The following is a 15,166-nucleotide window of genomic DNA, read 5'->3' on the forward strand; positions in this document are numbered from 1 at the left end:
CCCTCCCTCTCCCTTTAACTGCTAAGTACTGGCGCACTGGCTGTGTTTTCCTTTAAATTTTTTCGAATGGACCTTTTAAACTCCCTAATTACCCTATTTTTGATTTTAGTCTGTTTAACCAGACAAATGGGAGATAAGATCATGTTAATGCTTTGTTTTTGTGGATTTTCTATTTTTCTTTTTATTTTTGTTAAAAGAGCCAGCAACTTACTCACACAAGGAAATATCTCTCCCTCTCCCAACCATGCTTTTTCAGAGAAACCTGAAGAGATTCCTGCAGCTTTTCCCAGTTCTAACACTAATTGTTGCTCTAATTTTGCATGCCTGGAGGCAATGACCCACCCTCTAGAAGCTTTTAATCCCCTAGCACCTGGAGGCAAAGTGGGGGAAGAGGAATCCAGGCCTGAGTTCAAAATCAAGTCTGATTCAAATTGCTCTGGTCCCTCCCCTCCTCTCCAGACCCCACCCTCTACTCCTCCCATGGCTAAGCCCATTGCTTCCCCTGCCTGGGAAGTCCAGAGATCTAATGCTCATGCGCAACTTTCTCTAACTACATTTGCAGCTTCAGGCTCAGCCCTTCCCCAGGCTGGCTGTGCTTCTGAGACAACTTTAGAAAACCCTTTAAATTCCAGATATGCTCGTTTTGTTCATAATTTTGCTAACCTGCTTTTGTCTTTAATTAGTAATCTTATAAAGCATTTGTATGGTGAAAAGGCTGACAGACAATATAGAGGGGTTAAAGAAGAAAAACTTAAGCCGAATAAGAATGACAATCATCAACATAGTTCAAGACTCCGATTCTTTTGCCATGGAAGGGTATATATTTTACAGAAATGTAGAAGTAAGCAGCAAGGTATTGATATGAGTATTGGGGATTTTAGGTATCGGAATCAAAAGTGTTCTGAATTCACTCAGAGTAATAGTATCAGTTCAGAGGTTACATAGGATTTCTATGCTATTATATGTACATTTTGAAATTAATGGTATAGGTTTATTTTCGTAGAGGTTTTCATGCATTTGAGATTGTGTTTTATACTTAGTTTCTAAAACAAAGAGAATATTTGTAAAAGCTTTTTATAGTCATGTGGTCCAGTTTATATTTTATAATACTCTTATTGATATTAAGTTCATATTCATTTAGATTTCCCTAGTTTGAATTTCATTGTCTTTTATTGTTCCACATGTATCTTCTTCTATTCATTCATCTATCTAATTTTGAAACATGGTTTTGATTTCATAATACAATGTTAATTCTAGGAGTATTGTGCTCCCATATTCTGAGTTGTTTGTTTTTGTTATTTTTTCTCAACTGATTATTTGATCAAACTCTTTAAAGCATTTCCCTAGCAAATTGTTTGCCATGGCAAGTGTAAATTGATTCTAGAAGTATTATTTTTGATAAGCATATTCCAAAAAAAAAAAAAGAGGGGAACATTTGTAAAAGTTTTCTTTTTTCAAAAAAAAAAAGTTCTTTGAGATTCTGTTATGCTTTAACTTGTATTTAAATATATTCAGATTTTTCACAAAAGTAATTGTATACTAAGTTTTTAAAAAAGGGGTATTATTTGAAATTGTTGCATAATTATATATTGTGTTCTGAGTCAAGATGTATTCACATTTTTTGCAATCATTTATTATCCTCAATTTTTAAATACATATGAGACTTGGATTATGGGAACTTATCATTTAAGACATTAATTGCCTTTATTCTGAGTTATCAGATGCCAGTTGGCCAAGATGCCATCCAATCACAAGAGGAATACACGCAAGAGCAGACACTGAACTGTCACATGAGGGGAGACATGCATGAAGTCAAGGTATGGCCAAGGGAACGGCTTTTGACAAATGTTGAGGTTGGATTCTCTTGGTTTAATATTTTATTTTTCCCCACAATATTGTACAGATGGCTGGAAGTATTGATCCCACCCATCTCACTTCTACACCTGGCTTCTATGCTCCCTCCTATATGCCTGATGCCATGGACCATGTCAATCCCATGCATCTGATTAAGTCTGACTCAGTTTCCTCCAATATGTTCGGTGGCATGGACGTATATTCCATCCACCTATTTTAAGCCTGGCATACTGTATGGGCAGTACATACTGCTCAAGTGTGGGAATGCTCATATCCCATCATTTCTCTGTTCTTTTATGGTAACCCCCATAATTATCTCAGGTGTCATGATAAATACAGTGTTGAATTTGGCCTTGACATCTGTTACCAATTATATTAGATTTTTTAATTTCTCATAATGGCATGAGGATAATTAGGCAGATGATGCAAAAAGTGATGAAACAAAGATAAAAAATTATTTTTAATAATTAATATCGCAGCAATTGTCTTCTCAATTACCCTCCATAAGGGGGGGACTATAGTAATATTATAATTTTAAAGAATGTTTCAATTTTTGTTTTATTATATGTTTCATGTGTAACAACTAAGATTCTGAATTCCCTTAGACATGTTTTTGAGAACTTTCATTGTTTGATTTGATTATTGACAAAGCTATTTTAAAGTTGTGTTAAGCTCAATTTTGTAGGAAATTTCCTGGCTGATTACCAGTATCCACACATCAACCCCTGAAAAGACTTCCATTCCACGACTACACCTAGAGGACATCTAAGAAAAGACTTTCAGAGACTTTAAATGAACAGTTTTGATTTGTTGTTTTTGTTTTTGTTTTTTTTTTCTCTTTCTGTTATAATATACACCATCTGTAATATGTATTCTCTGCAGAGGCCCTCCCTTTGCAAGACTAATGTCAAAGCGTCGGTTCATGAGGACAAAAAAAATCGCCCCTCTGGACAAAACTTTCCTCTCTTCCTTTTCTATATTGTTGTTCACATATTATTAGTTAGCAATAGTTATCATATTGTTTTTACTGTTCCGTCAAGGAAACATTTTGTTTCTTGAGGAACAACAGGGGGGACTGTAACGATTGGAATAACGCCACCTGCTGGATACTTACTGTAGAGGAGTTCTGCCCATGAAGGGAACGTCTTTGAGGGCAAGACCAGGAGTCTTTTCTTTGGCGGGGAGGAAGTGACGCAGACTAGTGGGAGGAGGAAGGAAGAGACTGGCGCTCGGTCTGGCTCTCTTTCCTCTGGACTCTGGCGGAGAAGGGAGCTAGAAATGTGCTCTCCCTTTAATAGATAGGAATCTAGGCCTTTTTCTCTCTCTTTACCAAATTCTTATTCTCCTTAATAAATGCTTAAAAGTCTAACTCTTGCTAAAGCTTATAATTTATTGGCGACCACTCATTAGATATTTTAGACAGTTTAGCTAGAATTTTAGCCCTTAACAGGAGGCAGAGGGCAGCTGATTTCCAGGAACAATGGTAGTATTGATCTGATTACTGATCCCAGTGTAAGATACTCGGATTCCATGGTTTTTTTGGTTGTGGATATCTAGATGGGAGGTGAAATTTGTCATATTATTGACTAGAGTGAATTTGTATGCACTCATGAACTAGAATAGAGTTCTTAAACTTGATGGATTAAATGAAAGGAAAATCTACCAACTCCTAATCCACTTTTGTATTGCTCTAAGGATTAGAAGGGCAGCTAGATGGTGCAATAGATAGAGTGCCAGGCCTGGAGTTAGGAAGACCTGAGTTCAAATCTAGTCAGATACGTACTAGCTGTGTGACCCTGGGCAAGTCACTTAACCCTGTTTGCCTCAATTTTCTCATCTGCAAAATGAATTGGAGAAGAAAATGACAAACTACTCCAGTATCTTTGCCAAGAAAACACCAAAGCTGGGATGACAAAGAGTTGGACATGACTGAATAACTACAATAGTAGGAAGTTTTTCCTTTCATCAGATCTAAATCTGCCTCTTTATAACATCTGTTCATACTTCTAGTTTGGCTTCTGGGTCTAAGTAGAACAAGTTAGTTTCCTTTTATACATGACATCCCTTTAAATATTTGAAGACTGCTTTCATGTTCCTTAAGTCTTCTCCAGTTTAAGTATTTTCATATTTAGTCTTAATATTTCAAGTTGGAGATCAAAAGTATTTTATATTGATTGCCCTTTGGTATTGCTTAAATCAGTAGTCTGAAAAATAGTAATGTTTTAAAAAATAACACAGCTGTCTTTAAGGTTGCTTAGAACCCAGTTCGTAATTCCTGTTTTTGGTGCCCCCAAGCGGCATGGCACTTTATCAGCAACAGGATCAGAAATGTCAGTTTTAATTAAAACTCTCATACGAAAATTCATTGTCTAGTTTTATAAGTGGAAAAGTGCTTTTCATAAAATGACCTTGCTGTGTTGGACAAAGGAGATTGAAAGTGATATAAATATTAGTTTTTATTTCTTGTGAAAGCTATTAAGCACAATATCCTTAAGACATATTCATGTCCCTCGGGGGAAATAAACCATACCATGAAGCATATATTAAATTAAAAACCTTTGCAAACTTTATATATAGAGTATAGCAGACTTATAAGTAGGCAAGTATACCCAAGAGAGGATACCTATTAGGTACATGAGGCCATTGGGCCTTCTAAGCCAAGGGGCAAAATGGTAGAGGAGGTCATGCTTTTAATATCTAATCCCTAAAGGCAGAGAAGAAAGGCAAAGAGACCACAGTGTGTTCTAATGAATAGAATAATGCTGATTTTCTGTTAACATCCAGTTAGGAGGGAAAGGGGATTGTAACAGAATTTCAGAATTGAATGGGACATCATAAGTCACCTTTACGACTCATGCCTGAAAAAGAAACTTGTTTATAACATAATCAAAAAATATTTATCTAAAGCAAGGGTTCTTAATTTTTAAGGTCTGTGAACTTGTTTTCTTAATATTTTGATAAATATTTTCAATATATTTGGTTTCCTTTGCAATCCAATATGTTCTATACATGTAAAAAGAAATTTTGAGAGAGGGCTCATAAGCCTTACCAGATTGCCAAAGGGGTCCATGACATAAAAGGTTAAGAACTCCTGATAACCTTTACTTGAAGACCTCAAGTGCAGAAAGAAATCACTATAATGCAAGGCAGTTGTTTCCATTTTTGAGTAGCTCTAATTGTTAGTTCATCTTAAATGTACACACACACATATTTTTTTAATGCCCACTCATTGTGCCTATTTTGCCCTCTGGTACCAGGCAAACAAAGTGTAATCTTGCCTCTATTTGACAATCCTTCAGGTACTTGAAAACAGCTATTATATACCTTTAAAGTTTCTTTTCTACAGGCTAACCACCAATCCCTTACATAGATCCACATATAGTGTGAACTCAAGTCTTTCATTATTCTGATTATTCCATATACACCTCGTCATCCATATTCTTCCTAATCTATCTTTCTGTCTATCTTTGGTGCCCATTCTTGATGTGGCAACTTCCCAAGAATGGTTAAAATTTATTATCATTTATTGTAATTTACCTGGGGAGCAAAAATATTTCCTGAAAGAACCAAAGAAAGCACCCCCAGAAGTTATGAAGTCCAGGATAGGAAACTAAAGATCTTAGGTTCTTAAGTACGCAATACCATCAGTTAAGGGTAGGGACTCCTTGATACACATAGTTCAGTTTGGTTAAAACCGAATTGTGAAAGGGAAGAAAAATTGGATTTGTTTTGCTTGGTCCCAGAGGACCATAGCTGGAAATAATATGTTGCAAAGGGGCAGATTTAGTCTTGATGCAAAGATGACCTTAAAAATTAGCTATTTACATGGCTAATGCATGATTATACATTTGTAATGAGTTTTATTTTTCTTGCCATCTCAATGGATGAGGGAAGGGGAAGATGGAGGGAGAGAATTTGAAACTGAAAATAAAATTGAATTAATAAAAATAAAAAATAAATTGCTAATCTTTAGAAAAGGAAAAAAAAAGTTATCTAAAAGTGGAATGGGTTACCTTGGGAGATGATAGGCTTTCCCTCAATAAAAGTCTTCAGATAATGGCTATATGACTACTTGTAAAGTATGGTAAGAGGGGTGCTTTTGCTCATGTATGGATAGATTAGGTCAGGTGGTTTCTTTTTTAAAAAATAATAACCCTGGGAAAGTCACTTAACCCCAATTGCCTCACCAAAAAAACAACAAAAACCCCCATTTTTATTTAAAGTTTTGAGTTCCAAATTTTATCCCTCCTTCCCTCCCTCCCTTCCCCCTTCCCTGAGGTGGTAAGCAATCAGATATGAGTTATACATGTGCAATTATGTAAAACATTTTCTCCTGATTGTTTTCATCACACATTAAACTATTAAAATTATGCAGAAGAAAATATTTTTATTACTACTATTAACAGAATACACAGTTTAGTCAAATTAAATAAATACAGATTTAGTTCACCTTGTAGACCAGGGATCCTTTTATAAAAATAATTTTTATTGCTTTTTGTTTGTTTGTTTCTAACATCATGATAATATCCCATTCCCCACTCTACCCCTCCCCTTGGGGGACCATCACATAAGACAAATAGATTTTTTTTTGGAGAGGAAAATGAGAAGAAAATTCAATAAAACTTATCCACACATTGAAAAAGTCCAGAAACACATTCAATATATGTAGACTTCCCACCTCCATGAAAGGTTAGGTTGGGAATGTCTTTTAATATCTTTTCATTTGAGTTCCACTTTATATTCAAATTTTTTTTTTACATTGTGAATTGTTGGTGTGTTCTTTCCATTTGTGTTGTAGTTACTATGTATATTGGTTTTTTGGCTCTGATTTTTTTCATCTGATTGTGAATATTTTGCAGTTTTTCATTTGACAACTTTTTATCTTTTGACATTTATCTCTTGGGGAATGGATATTAGTCATATATATTTATTAATTGTTTATATGTCTTGGATACCAAACCCTCATCAGAGAAATATAATAGATTTTTTTCCCATTCAACCATTTCTCTTCTTTATCTTAGATGCATTAATGTAGTCTCTGCAGAAGCTTTTCAGTTTCAAGTTCCCTCTTCTTCTGTAAACACAAGATTATGTTCCTTTAATTAATTTTTTAGGGTGACTCTGTTCCCATGGCTCGCTTCCCCTCACGTGTCATCCCCTTTCTAGTAAGATATTCCCCTTTCTTCAGTTATCTTTTTCCTTAATTTTAAAATTTCATTTTTGTGCCCCTTTCCAGAAAGGGTTTCTTTATCTTCTCTTTCTGATTTCATTCTCTGATTCATGACCCCTATATTTATCTGGGCTCTTTTTTCCCTGTATTCATGCAATCAAAGCTTCCAGGGTATGCATTCTAGGTTCTGCCCACTAGGTTCTTTTTGCTACTGCCTTGTAGGGTTTGCCTCATAGATTCCTTTTCCATAGTGTTTCGTTTCCCCTCATTGCTAGTCCTTAATTATATTCTGGTGAATCATTCACTCTTCTCTTATTAACTAAAGGAACATAATCTTGTGTTTACAAGTTGCAATGTAGTCCCATAAAAGAAGTATTTACCTGTAGTCAGGGTATTGCTGGATTCTGTCCATAGTACACTCTGTCTGCCTTTTCACTGTTACCTCTACCAGATTTATACTTTCACCTGTTTCCTGGTGTACATTTAGTAGGTCTCTTACTGGGCTCTTTGTTATGACTGTTACTGTTATCCTTGTGTGATGTATAAAATGTTCGAGAGACATAATTTTCTGGGTAATTAATCATCTTATTAATCATGCTAGCAATAATAAAAGGGATCATTTACACTCTGGAACCCACTTACATATGCCCTTGAAAGAGTGGATGTTCCTGAGGGTGACAGTCGACTTTGATTGGTTAACAAGTAATGAGAGAATGAATATTATAAAAAAAGGTAGACCTATTCTAATGAAGGTCTGGGTGATGTGACTTTGATTATGTCATTTGCTTCCAAATTACCCAAGCCTTGGGCAATCTAGATGAAGGATCTAGCCCCACTCAGACCTGAGCAGAACATAACCGCTTCTCCACTTGGGTGGGGTCTGAACAAGATTGAGAAGAAAGTTAATTCAATCTCACTATCAACAGTGTCCTTCAGATAGCTTCTGGCTTGACCTACTAGAGAATGAGAATCCTGGAAGGGAAAGCCTGGATTCCCCAATAATTGGTTATATAACAATCATTTCTCTCACTTGTCTGCTGCATTTATTCACTCCTCCTATATTTTTGTTTTTTGACATATTAAATATATATATATATATATATACATACACACATATACATCTTTTCAGCTGTTTTTTTTATCTAAAAATGTTTCTCTCTTCTTTATTATTGAACATCCATCTTTTGCCTTGCATAATTAAGCTCACATTTGCAATATAGGTCACCCTGAGCTGCATCCTGAGCTCCATTGCCCTTTGGGACACATTATTCCAACCCTTCCTGTGTTTTCTAGTGGGTACAGAATAGTCTTGCATTATTTGAATGTCCTTTCTTTTGTATTTGAAGGTCTTTCTCCTAATGAGTGGCAGAATTTGTTTCTGAATTGAATTGTTAAATTTAACTATTAGGTGTCTTGGAGTTTGTACCCCCCACCCCCATGATTTGTGAATTCTTTTAATCGGAATTTCATTTTTTGTGTTTAGAACTTCTGGGCAGTGTTCTATTATTTCCTTCCTTATAGTTTTTGTCCTTTTGTGTTCTTCTGGCATACTTAAGATCCTTAGGTTGTCATTGTGCAGCCTATCTTTGATTTCACTATGTTTTGCTTGCATAATGAGCATATTTTCTTTTATTGTTACTGGTTTTTGCTTCTTTTCTTCTAGGTTGTTCTTTATTTTTTTGTATTTGAGTCCCCAATCTTGTTTTCTCTTTTGTCTCTTTGGTGAACCTTGCCATTGCAGATTCAAGTTTTTCTATCCTGTTAATTATTTTTGCTGTGTAGAACATAAATTCTGTTGTTATAATTTTCATTTCTCTTTTATACCACTCAGGGATACTTGTTGTAGTTCCATGTTCTTCTTAAATTCCACAGGGTTCCCTGTCTTATCAAGTGTTGAATTAGTTTCCCTTTTTTTCTGGCAATATTTATTTATAGATGCCTGAACTTGTTTGCTATATTTGGAGGCTATATTTCCTTGTATTGTTAATGTTTTTCCTGTTGATTTATCTGCTTATGTTCAAGGTCTTTGAGTTTTCTTCTTCCTAACGTCTTTGGTACTTTCATTCTTCCCCCACTACCCTTATTTTCCTTATTGTTCACTTTCTGACTCCATCTCCTCTGATTGCAGTTTGCTTGGGAGCTGGATCTTAAAGTGTCTGAACCTCTTCCCACACCAGGCAGTTCATGGTCCCCCAACCTAGGTCTATGCCCTAACTGACCTTTAGGTGGTCAGAACTGGTGGAGTGCTTCATGGTGCTCTGACTGCCCTTAGGCTTTGTGGAGTGCTGTGCCATCTCCCATATACATGCTGTCCTTTCCCGGTGAACAGCCCTGCTTTCTCTGTTCCTCAGTTCTCTGACCTGTCATAAGTAGTTTATAACTTGGCAGTATTGGTGCTTCCAGGTTGCACTCCCTCTCCCTGCCTTTTGCTTCTGAAGGACTATGACCAGACTGGTAGTTGAGGCCTAAGAAAACTTCATAGCAAGGAGCCAGGGGTCTGTGGTGCTAGAAAGAGGGAGGGAGACCAGGGTTCAGGGGTGAGTTTTGATTTAAGTCAGTGTCATGTCCTTGGGTCTTCTAGTGCAGCCTTGCTGCCAGTAGCATGGGAGGTAGGGGAGGGATGCTGTGTGAGTATCAGTTCCTGGGGGTATTTTTAAAGCTGCTTTTGGATTCTGGGTGTTCTAGACCAGGGCTTCTTAAACTTTTCCTATTCATACCCCTTTTGGCCCAAGAAATTTTTACATGACCCCGGGCATATTTAATTCAGCCTAAATATTTGTATTAATTATATTTATATTTAGTAGTTCTAGTCACTCTCCTACTATCCTCATTTCCTCCTTTCACTATCTATATTATTCATTTAGGGAAAATCTGAGTATCTTTTATGGATATGGTACTATTCTAGGCACAGTTCAGAACATGCATACATATAAAACAATTTCTTCTCTGGCAGCTTATGATCTAGTAGGAGAGATATTTTGAATTTAAATCATAAGTCATTATGAACTGGGTCGTAGTCACCTAAAAGACCTTTTGCTAGTCTGAAACTGGTAATTACCAAGAAATAAAAGTTGTTAGTGAGTAATGGAAGTAAGATTTGGTTCAGTTCAACATACTCCTTATTAATTATTGTAGTGAAAAAAGTGACGGACTTGAGTCAGGAATACATAGGTTAAAATACTCTTTTTAATGTTACTAGCTGTGTGATACAGGGCAGGTCCATTAGACCCCCTCAACCTGTTTTTTTCTGCAGTAATAATATCTGTAGTAACTACCTCAAATAGTTGTGAGTATCCAAGCTATAATTTATGTAAAAGTGCCTTTTGAAAACCACAATGATCCATACAGATGTTGCTACTTAAAGGATTTGCAGTTTTGTCAATGTGGGTACTCATATTTATACAGCTTAGAGTCCCTTTGTAATTTAATAGACTGTCCTCAAGAGCTATTGTGGTCAAAAATTCATCATTCTTTAGCCAACTTCTGATGAGCTTCTGTAAACTTAGCTAGACTATTCCCTGCATGTACTTAAAGCCTTTCCAAGAATCTGTGAGATGTTTAACTCTGTGGATATAGCCTGAAAGAAATCAGGATAACTGCCATATTCATGTAATAACAACACTGCTAGACTAAGCAATATAGGCAGATTAATGTGCTAAAAGCAAATTAAGCATAGTTAACAAATTATACAACATGATTCATGATGCTAGTTTGTATAAAAAGCAAAAGAAAAAAGGATGAAGCAATGAATATATGCATTTTTGAATACATGTAATCTCATGCAAAGCATACATTACCTGGGTAAGAGTTGGCATTATCATCTAGCTACATGTATACCTGAGATATTAGAAGTATAGCCTTTGCTCTTCTGTGATCTGTTTCTCACTGCCTTTGGTAGCAGTGTGGGTTGATGGAATTAGTTGATCATAATCTGCACCAGGGACTATAATCCCTACTTTCCTGAACCTGGGTTTCTAGAGGGGCCAGGCTACCCTGTAGTGTTGGTAGTTATTGAGGTACAGTTTTCTTCATTTGTAGGTAGAATTTTCATTTGCAATGACTGTTCCTGTTCCACTGCCTGGGTCAGGCAGACTTTGTAATAGGTAGCAAGAAATCACTGGTGTAGAGTCTGCTGAGATCAATGTCTGTCAGTCTCAACTTGCTTGGTAGAGTCCAACTGATTCACCTATTGGCAATAAATGCTTGCAGTAGATTATTTTTGCAAGCTACCTCCCACCCTTGACTATTTTATAAATAGGCAAGTTGCCCATTCTTTCCTGTAGTAAGTATGAAGTGGTTTTCCATTGAGCTGCTAACTTGTGCATCCTTTGACTACCAGTATTTCTCAACTATTTGTAACCTTTTTTAAGGTTTTATACACAAATTTGGGCCATTATATTTTTTAAATTTCTTTCAGTGTTCTTATAAGGTGAAATTGTAGATAGATGGTAAGCTTCCTTAGCTTCTCAGCTGAGAGAGATATTGATCTCTGAAATCTCTCAATCTTTAGAAACTCCCAAACAGAAAGCAATAGATAGGTATGGCTCATGCCCAAATATCAGTAAATAGGGTATTAAGCCAGGGGCATCATTCCTGGTGGAGTTGTATGTATCTACCAGAAAAGTGAGCTGCTAGCTCTGCTGAGATTTTTGTTCTAGTCTCAGTATTCCTACTGCATTAATCAATGTATGGCTAAATGTTCAGATAGTGGGTCTCCTTTATGGTGAGAAGTCATTTTTCTAGACTTCTTAATGCTAGCCAGAACTCATGAAGAAATATGCTATCCATTTCCAGATAGCAAGCTCAGAGTGCAGATTGAAGCATATTTTCCTCCTTCCTTCCTTCCTTCCTTCCTTCTTTCCTTCCTTCCTTCCTTCCTTCCTTCCTTCCTTCCTTCCTTCCTTCCTTCCTTCCTTCCTTCCTTCCTTCCTTCCTTCCTTCCTTCCTTCCTTCCTTCCTTCCTTCCTTCCTTCCTTCCTTCCTTCCTTCCTTCCTTCCTTCCTTCCTTCCTTCCTTCCTTCCTTCCCTCCTTCCTTTTTTTGGACATACCAAATGTGGGAACTTGTTTTGTATGACTTACATATTTGTCATGGGTTTTGTTTTTCTTGCCTTCTCATTGTGTGGGAGAAGGGGAAAAGGGAGAAAATCTGGAATGGAAAATAAATAAAATTAAATTAAAAATACACAATCAAAACTAACATGTCTTTGAGAAGTGTACTTTCTAGGTCTCTGCCTGAGTCTGAATGGGTCCTTGGAGGAAGTCCATATAACAAAAAATATTTCTCCTATTACATATATATTTTAGTGAGGCAATTGGGGTTAAGTGACTTGCCCAGGGTCACACAGCTAGTGTTAAGTGTCTGAGGCCAGATTTGAACTCAGGTACTCCTGACTCCAGGGCCGGTGCTCTATCCACTGCGCCATCTAGCTGCCCCACTCCTATTGTATTTTAAAAGCATCTATGGAAGTTTTATGTCTCTTGGTGGAGTTTTCTTGTGCATACCTTTTACTTTTGCTATTTCCTTCAAGAAATAAAAAAAATAAATGCAGACAAATTCTAGAATTTTATTGGTGCTAACATTCTCCAAATAATGCAGTGTGAGAAGGTAGTGCTTTTGTTTTTTGCACACATTGGGCACAAGTCTCACACTTTTTGGTGACCCCGATGGCTATCTTATGTGACTTGCCCAGGGTCACACAGCTAGTAAGTGTCAAGTGTCTGAGGCTGGATTTGAACTCAGGTCCTCCTGAATCCAGGGCTGGTGCTTTATCCCTTGCACCACCTAGCTGCCCCTCCCGCCATGGCTATTGCAGGAAGAATGTTTTACAGCTCAAGAGTTATTCCTTGATCCATGTTTCCAACCAGAGTTTTCATGACCATTGCCACTGTTTGGCCATGACTATAGAATACTTTGAATTTATGTATGCATTCTAAGTATGAGTCTAGGGTTTCATTGTCTTCCCCCTCGACTCTTCCCAGGTGCTCACAAATAAGGCTCTTCATTAACTAGCAGATCTTATAACCAGAATTGTACCAGTTTTATAATAGTTCTATTGCACATATGGGCCACTTCTCTAAAAGTTTTCCTCAGAACAACTAGGATTATTCCCTGAAAATGTTCCCGGGTTTGGCTTATCTTTGCTGTCTTTAATAAGGTGTACGATTTTGAGTCTAAAGGGGAAGGAGACTTCTCAGTGCCTTTTAGGGGATATATTGTCAGTTGATATATTGGTGAGGTGACTCCATGCACCATTTGGATCCAAATCTTACTTGTTATGCTGCCTTCATTTCCATTTACTAATGCTGTGTGTGTGGTACCTTCTTCCCTTCAAATGGGGGACTGTGAACCACTTTTCAAGATTTCATCCTATCTGATTTTTTTAGGTATTCTCAGATGTTCAAATGACTCTAGTAATTCAGAGAGTATATTCTTCAGGGATGCTCCTAACCACATTCCCATATATACTTTTGATAGTTCTTCAGTTCATTTACTCTGATCTTCATGAAGTCTGTGACATCCTTTTTAATAAACACATGTTCTGTTTCACATATCAGTAGTCCCTTATGAATATCAAATTCCATAAATTGACAGCATTTTTCAAATGCCATTCTCATATCCTCACAGTATTGTTCCATAATGCTAAGTTTATCCAACCACCAAGCAATTTGATCTATTTCAACAATTCAGATGAAAAATACAGTAATAACAATGTCATCTATAATTATTAGCACATTATGCAATTATAGAATGGTGTTCCTTTAGTCATAAATCAGAACTAATATTTTGAAAATAAAAATATTTAATATAATACTTTGAACAATATAGGAGAAAATCTTGCTTAAGAGGCAGCTAAACAAAGCAATAAAAGAGTTTTTAAAAATTTAGCACAGTATTTCTAAACAGAGAGGAGAAAACATTTATCCTAGTTTCCAGTCTGACTCTCTATCTAGTATACCAAACTACCTCTTGAAGTATTAGGTGTACAAAAATAAAAATGAAAACCATCCCCTGCCTTTAAGGTATTTATCTTTATTGAGGGATATAATTGGTAGAGTTAATAAATACAAGAAAATTTGAGGAAGGAGAGAGGACTAATAACTAGGGTAATCAACACAGAGAATCACAGAGTTTAGAACTGGAAGAAACCTCAAAGGCCAAGGAATTCAATCCTTTGTTTTACAGATGAGAAAACTGAGGCCTAGAGAGGTTAGGTGACTTGCCCAAGGTAATGTGATGAAATAGTGAGATTTAGCAGATACTCAAAGACCCATCTGGAGATTAATCTAGACTGATTGAATCAAGTGAGAGTGATTAACTGCTGATTAGCCTACTTCAAATTAACTGGATTGTAATCACACCTTGAGAACACCTTCAGAACCAAGGGATTTGGAGGATGCCAACCAATCAGCTTGAAGCAGTGTGTAAGGACCGCCTCTGTTCCAGACCTATAAAAAGCTTCCACAATCAGTTTGCTGGAGAGAGTTTGTGATTGAAGCAGGCTTGTGGCAGGGGACTTGAGGAAGAACCAGACCAGGCTGGAACTCTAGGCTAAATAGGCTTTTTTCTTAACTTTCTGAACTCCATGGGAATATCTGCATTCTTTAATAAATGTTTAATGCCCAAGGACTGGTGCTAAAGCTTCTAATTTAAGGCGACCACAATTTAGATTTTAAACATCACAGTGACACAGTTAGAAAGTAAAAAAAGCAGTGATTTATACCTTGACCCATGAAGTATCAAGAGAACTCTTCCTTTTCCCAGGATTGTTCTCCTTCCCAGGGGCCTATCTAGTCCTCTAACTATGCAATACTATCATGGGTGGACCTCCCTGGAGGATGGAGAAAGCTCATGATTGCTAGGGAGTACCTCTCTAGTGAGCTTCCACCTCCCCAGGAGCATATGTAGACTTCCACTGGAGTTGAGGCCTCCCAACAAACAGCCTTGGACTGGCTTTGTTCACATCACTCACAGTAACTGTCATGAGCAAATATTGGATTTCTTCCTCTATGCCATTGTTCTTGGGTGCTGGTTTCCGCTGCTCCTAGTTAAATGGGGAACTCCACCACTTAGTCCAGTAATTTATCTGTTGTTTTATTTCCCCTGCTTTGCTTGAGGGGTGAGGATACATAAGACCCTTTTA

This window comes from Dromiciops gliroides, chromosome 4, assembly GCF_019393635.1.
Source record: "Dromiciops gliroides isolate mDroGli1 chromosome 4, mDroGli1.pri, whole genome shotgun sequence".
In the NCBI taxonomy this organism is placed as follows: Eukaryota; Metazoa; Chordata; class Mammalia; order Microbiotheria; family Microbiotheriidae; genus Dromiciops; species Dromiciops gliroides.